This window comes from Rhamphochromis sp. 'chilingali' (genome assembly GCF_963969265.1).
Source record: "Rhamphochromis sp. 'chilingali' genome assembly, chromosome: 11".
NCBI lineage: Eukaryota > Metazoa > Chordata > Actinopteri > Cichliformes > Cichlidae > Rhamphochromis > Rhamphochromis sp. 'chilingali'.
In genome coordinates, this window is record NC_137938.1 from 37,309,281 (window position 1) to 37,320,905 (window position 11,625).

Sequence of the window (11,625 nt, forward strand, 5' to 3'; positions counted from 1 at the left end):
GGGGCCACTGTAGCGAGGTGTTTTCTGAGCAGAGGGTGAATGAGTGTCCCAGGAGGTAATAATGCAGGAAATCACCACGTGTCAGATTGCCAGAAACTCCTTCTCTACAATGTTGTACCTCATTATTTGGTCGTTCAATTTTCAGCTCATGTACGGCCGACCACCCTTACCTGTTAGGACAAAACTGCCCCCAGCCCTCTGTTCGAGGTGTCCGTCTGCAGGACATTAGGCGTGTGGAGCAGTGGCTCCCTAAACAGAGACTTTTTCACCTTCACAAATGCTGCCTGGCACTGCTCCGTCAACTAGACTAGATCTGGGGCACCATTCTGGGCTGGTTAGGTCCTCAAACCCGGGCATGAACCAGCAAAAATAATCAGCCAGCCCCAGGAATCTTCTTACCTCTGTCATAAACATGTTTGAACATGGGGTAACAAAATACTGTTTTGCATCTAATCAGAAGTGCAAGAGTAGTAAGTGCATTAAGAGCAATTATATAGATGTACTATGGGCAAATGTATGTATATGCTGGTATATGCAGATATGGGTAATATAAATGGCTGAATAATTATAAACAGATTATGTGCAGAAAGACCAAACATACAGATTTTTGGTCTTGGAGTGCAGACATGATGCAATTACTGCTGTTTTCTCCACCTGTGGACGCACCTGCCCCAAGTGCTACCCCACATACTGTACCTCCCTCCGTCCAACTGCATACTTCTTTCGGTTGAATACAGTGTCACGAAAAATTGAGCTGTGCCTAACCGGTCCAGGAGCTCGTCCACCCGGGGCATGGGATACACATCAACTTCGTTCACCTTGTGGTAGACACAGAATCTTTCTTCACAACCAGAACTATGGGGCTACACCTCACCCTGTGCGATTCTTTTATCACTCCCGTTTTCAGCATTTTAGTCAATTCTTTCAAAACAATTAGTCTCTTATGTTCATGTAGGGCCGTGAACGTACCGTCACACCAGGCTGCGTTTCAAAACGATGCTCTATGAGAGTCGTACTGCAGCAACATCTGCTCTCTGTGTGAGATGGTTATCAAAATAGATATGTGCAATTTGGCACCTCTGGCCCCAACTTATCTTTCTTAAACCATCCTCACCAGAGAAGCAGGTTCAGCTTCTCTCCACGCTTTAAGGAGGTTGTGCGACCATATCACTTCATAGTCCATAGAGCTGCTCACGGTAACTTTCTTTCACTGCACCCGCCTGCACGGAGAAAGATGCAAAAAGCTGTTGTGAAAGGTTCAGTCCTGTACCGTGTTGAGTTAATGTATTCCGTGAAGAATATACCGGCTGGTTTTTTATGTGGTAGAAATCTGCTGCGAATTATTGTGGTGAACTACATGTTTGCAATAATTCAAATGGTTTGGGTTCATGTCGATGTGTTTTTGGGCAATTTAAATGTGTGAATACACTCAAATCTCTTTTCTCCTTTAAGTCATTGTCAGTGTCTCATTTTGAGTGGAGGGTTTTTCTTCTCTAAGTTGAGTTACCACTACGATCCTGACTGAACCCAACAAGAGTAGATTCCACATATTTGGTTTTTATTCGACTTTAGATGACAGATTACTGCGTATTTGATCAATTCAGATTACTCAGTTAAAAAGGGTGACAAAAGCAATGCAGTCCACTGAAATGGCCCAATGAAGCCCATGCATATGCACTCAAACGGCAGTAGGCACAAAGGTGCATTTGGGATGGCCGGCTGGTTAACCAGCTGACACTCCGGGCAGGATGCGCACCATCGGCACACAAGTAGTCCCTTAACTTTAAAGGACATGAAGTTGTTGCTCTTACGTTCATAAAGAATGGTGTGGATGCTGTTCAACATTTTTTTAACCTCAGGTTTTCTTTTTCCATTTCACTAGCAGGCACTACTTCCTTGATAACGATGGGAAATGAGGAATGAGGAAGTGTGATTAGTAGGGATGGGTATCGAAAACCGGTTCTTGTTGAGAACCGGTTCCCACTGTTTCAGTTCCTTGGAATTGTTTGCCATTTTTGCAAACGATTCCCTTATCGATTCCAGTCACCCCGAATGACGTCACCACGTTGCGGAGCGTCATTTACCTGGCAGGAAACACGGCGCGTAAGCGGCTCAAACGCTCAAAAGTTTGGTTATACTTTATGAGAACAGATGACAACAGGGCAACTTGCAATACTTGCAAAGTAGATGTTTCATTTAAGGGAGGAAACACTACGAATATCAAAAGCATTTGCTCACAAAACACGTGATAACCTTAAATGAACGTCGTGTTTTTAATTCCGCTCCGGACTCGTGAATCTCAACCCAGCAGCAGCGGTAACGTTTGCACGTCCTCTCCCGTTAATGCGGCAGGTAAATAATCAACTAACAGTGCATATTATGTTAGTGCGATCTGCCTTATTACAAACCTGCCATTACTGTGCATTTAGTGACCATGATGAGAGAGACAGAGTCTGGCTCAGATGCTGCCAGTTCTCGCTGCAGTCTGCCGGTAGCGTCTCCTTTCAGGCCAGGATAGACGAACGTCACCGAGCAGTGACTCAGTTTGTGGTCAAAGGTTTGCACCCATTTGCCACAGCAGATGATTTTCAGTAAGTGAATGTGTTTAATTGTAGGCAGGGACATTACTGGATATTCTTGTGTAATTGCTACAGAATGATTTATGTTATACTTTGTTATTGCTACAGAAGAATATTTATTTTATTATTTTACATTTACAATGTTTTTTCCCGGGGACCCTGTGACACCCCATTGAAGAGCCGCAGGCTGGATCTCTTAAGATCTCACTGCTGGGTTTGTAAGGCCATGTTACTCCTAAATTTCTATCTTGTTCAAAGAGAAGATATAAAACAAAGTTCTGAGATAATCGACCTTAGTGTTCTCCTTTTTAAAAAGAATCGATGAAGAATCGAATCGTTAAACAGAATCGAAAATGGAATCTGAATCGTGAAAATCTTATCAATTTTTTTGCACATGTCGAGGAGCGTGTCAGGCTACATTTCACTGTGTGTTATACTTGTATAACTATGCATGTGACAAATAAAGAACCTTGAACCTTGAACCTTGAACCTTGAATCAATACCCATCCCTAGTGATTAGTGCTGCGGTTTGGGGAAGGGCTTGAAGGGGACTGGCGACGGCTCTCGGGCCGGGCGGATCCCCCTGTACTAACGAGAAATAAAGGGAGGAAAGGAAGGGAGGAGAGGAGAGGAGAAGAGAGGAAAGAAAAAGGGGGGGGGGGGGGGCAGGGGGCATGAAAATGAGAACAGCGGGTGTTGGAGAAGGGGTTTTTCTAGCCTGAGGCCAGACGGGGCGTGAACGAGGAGTGGTCCCGCTCCTGAAATTCAGGTGATATCTCCACTTCTTGAATGTTTGTGTGGAACACAGACATGAGTGAGTGCATGTGCCAGAGGTAGATCTCACTGAAGTCATCTTCAAAAAACTTCTTGATCACTATGGGTGAAAATATCTGTATCATCCTCTCAATGCCTCGGAGCAAAGCTGTGAGAAAGCATTGTTCTGTTTTCAATATCAACAAATTCACAGAACTTCAGGTTCTCAGTGCGCACTGTGTCAATGTGGAAGTACTGAAACGGAAAGAACTATGGTGTTCCTTGATGTTATCTCTTTCTATCGACACCGATAACTGTTTGCCTTTCCTGGACTATGCCGTGCACGTTGAAGAGAACGGCAACCTCAACATTGAAGTTTACCAGAAGCCCACACACACGGACCAGTACCTCCTCTTTGACTCCCATCACCCTCTGAAACACAAGCTTGGAGTAATCAGGACCCTACACCACCGGGCAGAACATGTTCCCTCTAAGCCTGAAGGGAAAAAGAAGGAACACACACATGTAAAGGAAGCACTCAAAACGTGCGGCTATCCTAATGGGGCTTTCATCAAGTCAGTGAAGATGCACAGAAAAGAAGACCAGACACCAGCGAGGGAAGAAGGACAGACAACAACATTGTCATCCCCTATGTAGCCGGTGTATCAGAGAAACTCAGGAGAGTTTTCTCCAAGCATGACATCCCGGTGCATTTCAGACCCAGCAACACACTCAGACACAAACTGGTTCACCCGAAAGACAAAACTCCAAAACACAAACTTAACAATGTGGTGTTTGCTGTACAGTGCAGCGAGGAATGCTCAGACCTCTACATTGGAGAGACCAAACAGCCACTTCACAAGCGCATGGCACAACACAGAAGAGCCACCTCCACAGGACAAGACTCAGCTGTCCATCTGCATCTAAAGGTCAAAGGTCACTCTTTCGAGGATGCCAATGTTCACATTTTGGACAGAGAGGACAGATGGTTTGAAAGAGGAGTGAAAGAAGCATCTATGTCCACTGTTAGCAACCATCTTTGAACAGAGGCGGGGTTTACGACACCAACTCTCTGCCATCTATAATCCAGTTTTGAGATCCCTTCCCAGACGCCTTAACGCCCACTCACATCCTGGGCCAAATGACCTCAGGAAATCACATGATAGGGTGGAGCCAGGTTTCACAATGAGCTCACCTGAAGCCCTGGCTGATTGTGACCCACACCCAGTTTCACACCTCGGCTTATGTGGGATCTGGGACTCTCCACCATTTGACCTTAGAACTGAAGAAGCTTCTCGGATGAGAGGTGAAACGTCTTCAAGCAACTTAAAGAAGTCCAGACGCTTTTCTTTCCAAGCTCCTTAGACTTTCTATGACAATGTTTGTATACTTATTAAAGGTATCATTTTTGGGCATGTCAAGTGTACACCACTTTGTTTCAGCTGGGAGTTGTTCTGAAAGTGCCATAAATTCCTTGCTTGCTTACGTTATGCAAATGTACTGTTGTTGAGATTGGGAAACTCTGCAGTCAGCTGAGACTGAAGAAGTCACTTGGATGAGTGACGAAACGTTTCTCCCACTGAAAACGTCCAGATGAACAGGATCAACTTTTTGGCACTTACTTCTAAAGTTCATTACTTGCTTCTTTCACGTCGCTCCTCCAGGCCCTTAAACTTTTTTTCTTTAACTTACGTGGCCTCATCTAAAAAAAAGAAAACCTGATGGGCCTGACTCACAAAGCTGAGGTTATTAAAGGCTGCAAGTTCTCTCTCGTTTGGAGAGTTTCTATTTGAACACTCCCCGCGCTCTCTCTCTTTCAGTCAGTTTGTGTCTCTCGTCCAGGATGAATGTGTTGCTCTCCGTCTCTCTCTGGCTTGCTCTGATCATGTTGTCCTGTTGTGGTGAGTGACCTATAACCTTTCACATATCTGTTTTAATTAACAGACTAAACCTGCTTTTGCACTCAAAGGTCTGATATTGATCGAAAGATTCATGAAGAAGTGTGTTGCAGTCTTTCAGTTACAGGTTGAAGAGTTATTGTGAGTTTTTTGTTTGGCTTATAGACTAAAATTGCTAAACAACACTGTAATCCACGACATCTCTTTATAAACCGCTTGTGGACTCGCCCTTGAACTGAAAGCCTAAGCGACTTGCTCCATGATGCTCACGGTTGTTGACGTCTTTCTCTAAAAATATGTGGTAGAAAACCAGGTCATTTCAAGGTGCTGATCTACTTTACTTGACATGTCGTTGGCATTAAGGATAAAATTTGTTAAAAAACAACAACGAACAAACAAACAAACAAAAAATCTAATGACAGCATCATCTATCTGCATTAAAACTAAATTGTTGTCATGAAATAAAAAAACACTTCTGAACAAAAAGTCATATTTTAGCAGGCTGTACAAAAAAGCTGCAAAAAAAAAAAAAGCTGCACTGCAAAATGTGTGTATGAGTGTATTCATGGAACTAAGTGTTCTTCTTTGTAGTCAAGCCTCAGAAACGTTGCATCTGTGGGTTTGGATTTAGAGTGCAGACATGAAGAAAAGAGGAAATAAGGTGGCTAAGATGTAGCTATGTGGGTATAACATGCAAACACTGTGAAATCATCCAGCCTCGTCATACAGTGCATCCAGAAAGTATTCAGTGCTTCACAGGCCCATCTGTGAATGTCCTTGAGGTGCTCAGAGTCCAGGCTTAAACATGAGTTAGCATCTGAAATTGGCCTGCAGGAATGCTCGCCATCCAACCTGTTAGAACTCGAGAGGTTCTGCAAAGAAGAATGCTGCCCCAAACTGCCATGTGTCAACTTTTGAGATGAAAAATGAATTTAATATTTTTGAAATAAGACTTCAACATAACAACACGCATGAATATATATTGCAGCAGGTAAAATAAGTGTTGAACTCTAAATGGTGCTACTGACATGAAATTCTCACCAGATGTTGGTAACAACCAATCCACACAAGCAAAGAAATAAAACCATTAGATGTACATGAGTCATGTGCAATGATGAGAAATGAGACGGGGAAAAAGTATTGAACACATGAAACATGAAACATGACACCAGCTGAAATCTATCTGTAATTAGAAACAGACCTATAAAGTAATTAATCAATCTGATCAATCACCAGTGACCACTGATCAGTTACCATTGATCATTGATCAACAGCTACTGATCAATGGTCATGAGTCCCATTCACAGAGAGGTGGGGAACGGCTGCAATCACAGCATTGTAAGATGGTGACAGATGGACCCTTAGGCCCCCTCCTCGATTCAGAGGTGGTCTTTCCCTTTTCACGTAAATGGCCTCCTTGACTCCGCCCTCAAACCAGCGTTCCTCCCTGTCCAGGATGTTACATCCTCCTGGCACTTAACAGCGTAAGCTATGTTACTCTGTTTGCAATTTTTCCACAGTGTGTTTTGGGGTTTAAAAGCCACGGAGACGTGATGTTTAGAAAAAAGGCGTCTCAGCTGTTCCAATACTCCGGACACATAAGGCATCACTACAGGTTTTTGCTTAGGCAGCAGTTGTCCTCCTCTCCTGGATCGCCTGGAGCTTTCTTTAAGTGCCCTCCCAGCTTTGACAAACGTCCACAGAATGATTTCCTTGTTTAACAAAACTCCTTCACAACATCTAACTGAGCGAAGAACACTTTCAGAGGCACATGACTGTCAAAATCTACACTCAGAAGGCAACTTCTGTGCTTGTTTGTGCTTTGGTATGAACCTTCCAGATCCCTCAGGTCATCTGGATCCGGTCTTTTATCAGTTCCCAGAGTCAGAACCAGACACGGAGAAGCTGCATTCAGCTTTTATGCTCCTTATATCTGGAACAAACTCCCAGAAAGCCTCAGATCAGCTGAAACACTCAGTTTATTTAAATCCAGGTTGAAGACTCACCTGTTCTCAGCTGCATTTGAATAAAGCACCAAATCCACACTTTTAAGCTTAAATTTCAAAACTTACATTTAACTACTGATTTTATCTGTTTTGATTTTATATACTGTTGTTTGTTTGTTTGTTTGTTTGTTTGTTTGTTTGTTTGCTTGTTTTAATCAATTTTTAATCATTGTTTTTGTTTCTAATATATCTGTAAAGCACTTTGAATCACCTTGTTGTTGAATTGTGCTATACAAATAAACTTGCCTTGCCTTTGGTTATAGCATCGTCCCATCAGGTCATTTTATTGTTTCTATTTAATTCTCATCACCAGGCAACAGTGAGAAGGCGGGCTCTCCCAATACAAGAATGATTGACCCGGAGAATAACACTACAGACTATGACTACAGTAACTACGGTAACTTCAGAGCACCTGCACAACACAGACACTTTGTTTAGTAACACAAGTATTTCTGAGCTGTACTCACAGCAGCTTCTGTGCTTTCTTGTGTCTTTCTAGATAATGAGCTCGGCCTCATGAACGAGGTGAGTCATCTTTTTTTTCAGACGTATTGGTGAAGGACAAATTTGCAATATTTAACTTAAAGCTTCCTTTCCTTGTTTCGTCACATACTGTATGTCATGTAATAACGATCAAATTAAACACAGCCAAACTGTACGTGTGTTTAACATCAGAAAACCCAGATTTTTTTATGTTTGAGCTTAAATTTGTATTTTCTAAACTTCAAATGTTAATATTGGAAATAATTAGTAAAAAAAAAAAATCCGACTTTATATTCAGGAGGTTTTAATTTCTGACAGTTTACTTCAACTTTGACTTCAACAATCCTAAAACTAAGCACAGCTAAGCAGAGGTCAGCCATCAGTGTTTAGTCGTGTTCCTCAGTGTTTTTAATGACATTACAATTCATGAATGTTGGCAGCATCACCCACAAAAGAAGCGTCATCAGAAAATTCCAGCATTTTTAACCTTTGAGTTTGGGCGTGCATGGCTGCCAGTGGCCAGTTTAAGTTTACTCAGTATAAAAACAATAAAGTTTATGGCGTGAAATTTGTGCCAGAAGAACATTTCTGCATGTGTGTTTGTGTCACATCAGTCAAATAACTATTTGACCTCTGTGTGACCTCTCTCAGGCTTCAGGGATTGGTCAGATGAAACTGCTGCCTCTGCTGGGATTGGCTGTCCTTCAAATCTGGAACTGACTGTGGGCGGAGCAACGACAGAGATCAAAGTGATGATAAGACGGTCATCAGTGAAACACTGTGTGAAAATGCAACAAAAAACGACATTAGCTTGCTATCTGGGATGAAAACTGTAATAAAACGTGGAGAAAATAAAAGCTTTGACGTTTTGATTTGTGAAGTGATTGTTTGTGCGTTTTGGATCAGCTCTGACCTGAATTATGTTAGCGTGCCTAACAATTATCAGCACTTACTTCTCAACTTCTTTTAAAATATTTTGCATAAACCCAGGTGAATTAAAGCTCGATCGAGTGTCTTTCTGCTGTACATCCTTCAGATGTTAGACTTAGCAGTAAAATTAAAGCGTTATTTAAAAGGCCGTAAAACCACAGCCAGTCTTCTTTTCCTGCAGTGACAAACGAAGCAGAAATGAAAGTTGTTGGATGCGCCGTGCTGTGTCCGTGTTGGCCGTCAGAACTGAAAGGAACAAAAACACTGCAAGCTTAACTAGGAAAAAGGAAAGAGCAGCCTGACAGCTGTCAGTCTGTCCAGTCTCATGTTAGAAATCATCATTGCTCTTCACAGGTGATATTTTCTGAAAACTGAACTTCCTCCAGCCGTCAAATGTTGTTGTTTTTTACGGTTGCTTTATGAAGCTAATTTGTAACCATGTTTTATGGTTGTACAAATCTGCTTCATGGACACTCGTTACTGAAATATTTGTTTTATTTTATGAAGAAAATACAATTTTGTATTAAAGTCGTGCCATAAATCAAACATTTCTAACCAAGAAAATATATTCACCTTTTAATTAATAAAATATAAGTACAGGGTAAGTGTCAGAGACCAACCAGAGGCCAGAACTCCACAAGCAAGAAGCTCTGTACAGAGTTATGAGCATCTAAGAGTAAGTGAGTAAAACACAGCAGAGCTCCTGCAGCAGGCTCAGCTCAGCAGCACAGAGACTCTGGATGGTTCAAGCTCAGACATGTTCAAATAGTTTTGGTAAATTATCTGCAGAAATTATGTCACTCAGCAGGTTTACCGGTTTTGTTTTGTTTTTTAGAAACTCTGCATAAGCAGGAGGAGAAGGTGGGTGCAGCCCCTCGGCTGGCTTCCAAGAAGACTTCTTTACTTAGAAGAAAGTGGACGTTTGATTCAGTTCAGTCTTATTCATGTTGCTCCAAATCAGAGCAATAACAGCCGCCTCAAAGTGCTTTAAATCATAAGGTAAAGACATCCCCCCGTCACCATCTCTCTCTGCCTCGCTCTGATCACGGCGTCCTGCTGTGGTGAGTTACTTTATCCCAACATGTTCTCACTCCCTAAGCGTAATATTTGACGCTGGGTGAGAAATCGTAACATTTTACGCTTTTGCAGAAGGTCACCTTTCGCGTTCCTCATGAACGCCGCGGGACCTGACAAAACGTCGGTATAGTACGCCCCGAGAGTGAGAACGGGCTGGTTTATCCACCCTGGTTTTATTTGTTGTTGTTATGTGTGCGTGTGTGTGTTTAAGTCACAGTATTATTTTTCTGATGTAAATTAAAAATCACTGAACTGTTACAAACAAATTCAGCTCTTTTTATGTTTATTTCTTAATCATGAAAATAATTAGAAGAACAGTCCTGATGTTGTGTGTGACACTTACACGAAGAGCAGAGTCAGTGACAGCCTGTTTCACTGTTACCGACGCTGCTTCATTTACTTCAATAACATAAAAATAAACACATTAAACTTGCTCCATAGAGCATAGTCACACCTGGAATCGTTACGGTTCTGGGTCAGTTTCAACCCAGTATTTTGAGTTCCTTATGTTTTGGTTTATTTTGCATGTTGGAGTGTTTTGGGGTTGTCTGGTGTTTTGATTATTTGTGATGTATTATATTACTGTGATTCTGGTTTAGGGTTTTTGTTCGCAGGTTTTGTGTGAGTTTAGTTCTGTGTCCTGTCTGCGTCCTCGTGTAGTGATCTCTTGTTTCCTGTTTTATTGTGAAGGTCTGCGTCTCATGTGAGTGTGTTCTGTTTTGCAACTTGTCTCGTTTTGTTGATTACTCCCAGCTGTGTGTGATCTCCCTGTGTTTCTCTGTCGTTGTAGTTGCTGGTCTGTCTGTCCACCCACCACGTTTCATTTGTGTGTTTCCTGCCGTCATCGTCATGTACCATCGTCTTCCTTCCTTTATGTCCAGGTTGGTGTTCTTGTTCATGCTCAGTAGTTTAGTTGTCCCAGTATAGTTTTATTTCTCCGTTTTGCCGTTTGCCTATCTATACTTCGTGTTCAATAAATCACCTTCACGGCTGCCTGCGTTTGGATCCTCCTTTACCTTTTCCACGCGGCTCTTCTCACTCGCCGTGACAGGAATTCTGTTTAAATGTGGAAAACAGGCAGTGCAACATTTATAAAGAAAAAGATTTTGGACCCAAAAATATTTAAATGAGCATTTCTGAATATCAATAAAACATCTGCATATTTACCAAAAACAACAAAGAATCAACCAAACCAACTGCATGAATACAGGTGGATGTGTGTTGTAGGCAGTGTTCCAGTTGAACCTGTTCTCATTTTGGACAGATGTTGAGTTTGTGAGCTTCTCTCAACTTAACGTCTGCAATAATCCCTGAAGAAGCTGTTTGGAGCATCACTGGATGTTCTGCCGTGCAGAGAAATAAAAGTGCAAACCTTTGAGCTGCAGGTGAAGCAGCTATTCGACTCTCATCATGGCAAAGCTTCTCTGAGTGGACTGTAGTTCCCGTTTACAGCCAAAAGGGGGCACTGCTGCACCTCACAGACCACAATGTGATTCGTCTTGATGCATCTCAATCATCCAGGTAAGTAAATCTCCAAAAGTTGATTCTGTTCATCTGGTTCATCTGTTCATCAGCATTTTGTGGGAGAAACGTTTCGTCATCATCATCCAGGTGACGTCTTCAGTCTCAGCTGACTGCAGGTCTCAATCTTATAAACAGGATATTTGCATATTGACTGAAACCAGCCCACTGAGGGAACAATGGGCTGGGAGGTCAATGGTACTCATGGCCATTGGTCAGTGGTTGTTGATCAATGGTCATGAGAATTTGCATAATTATGATTAGGGAACTTACCCCTCCAGCCCATTGTTCCTTCACTGGGCTGGTTTCCTCCTCCTTCTTTATCCATCCTGCTTCGTCTTTGTGTTGGTGCCACTGTCTCCAACCTTACATCCCAGC

At 42.3% G+C, this 11,625-nt stretch overlaps 1 long non-coding RNA gene across 1 annotated transcript; it reads left to right on the forward strand.

Moving 5' to 3' along the window:
- The first annotated feature begins 5,090 nt into the window (after positions 1-5,090).
- LOC308405293 lies at positions 5,091-8,588 on the forward strand. The gene is made up of 4 exons (XR_013973303.1): positions 5,091-5,233; positions 7,550-7,633; positions 7,736-7,761; positions 8,371-8,588. It is a non-coding gene; the product is annotated as an uncharacterized lncRNA (long non-coding RNA).
- The last annotated feature ends 3,037 nt before the right edge of the window (positions 8,589-11,625 follow it).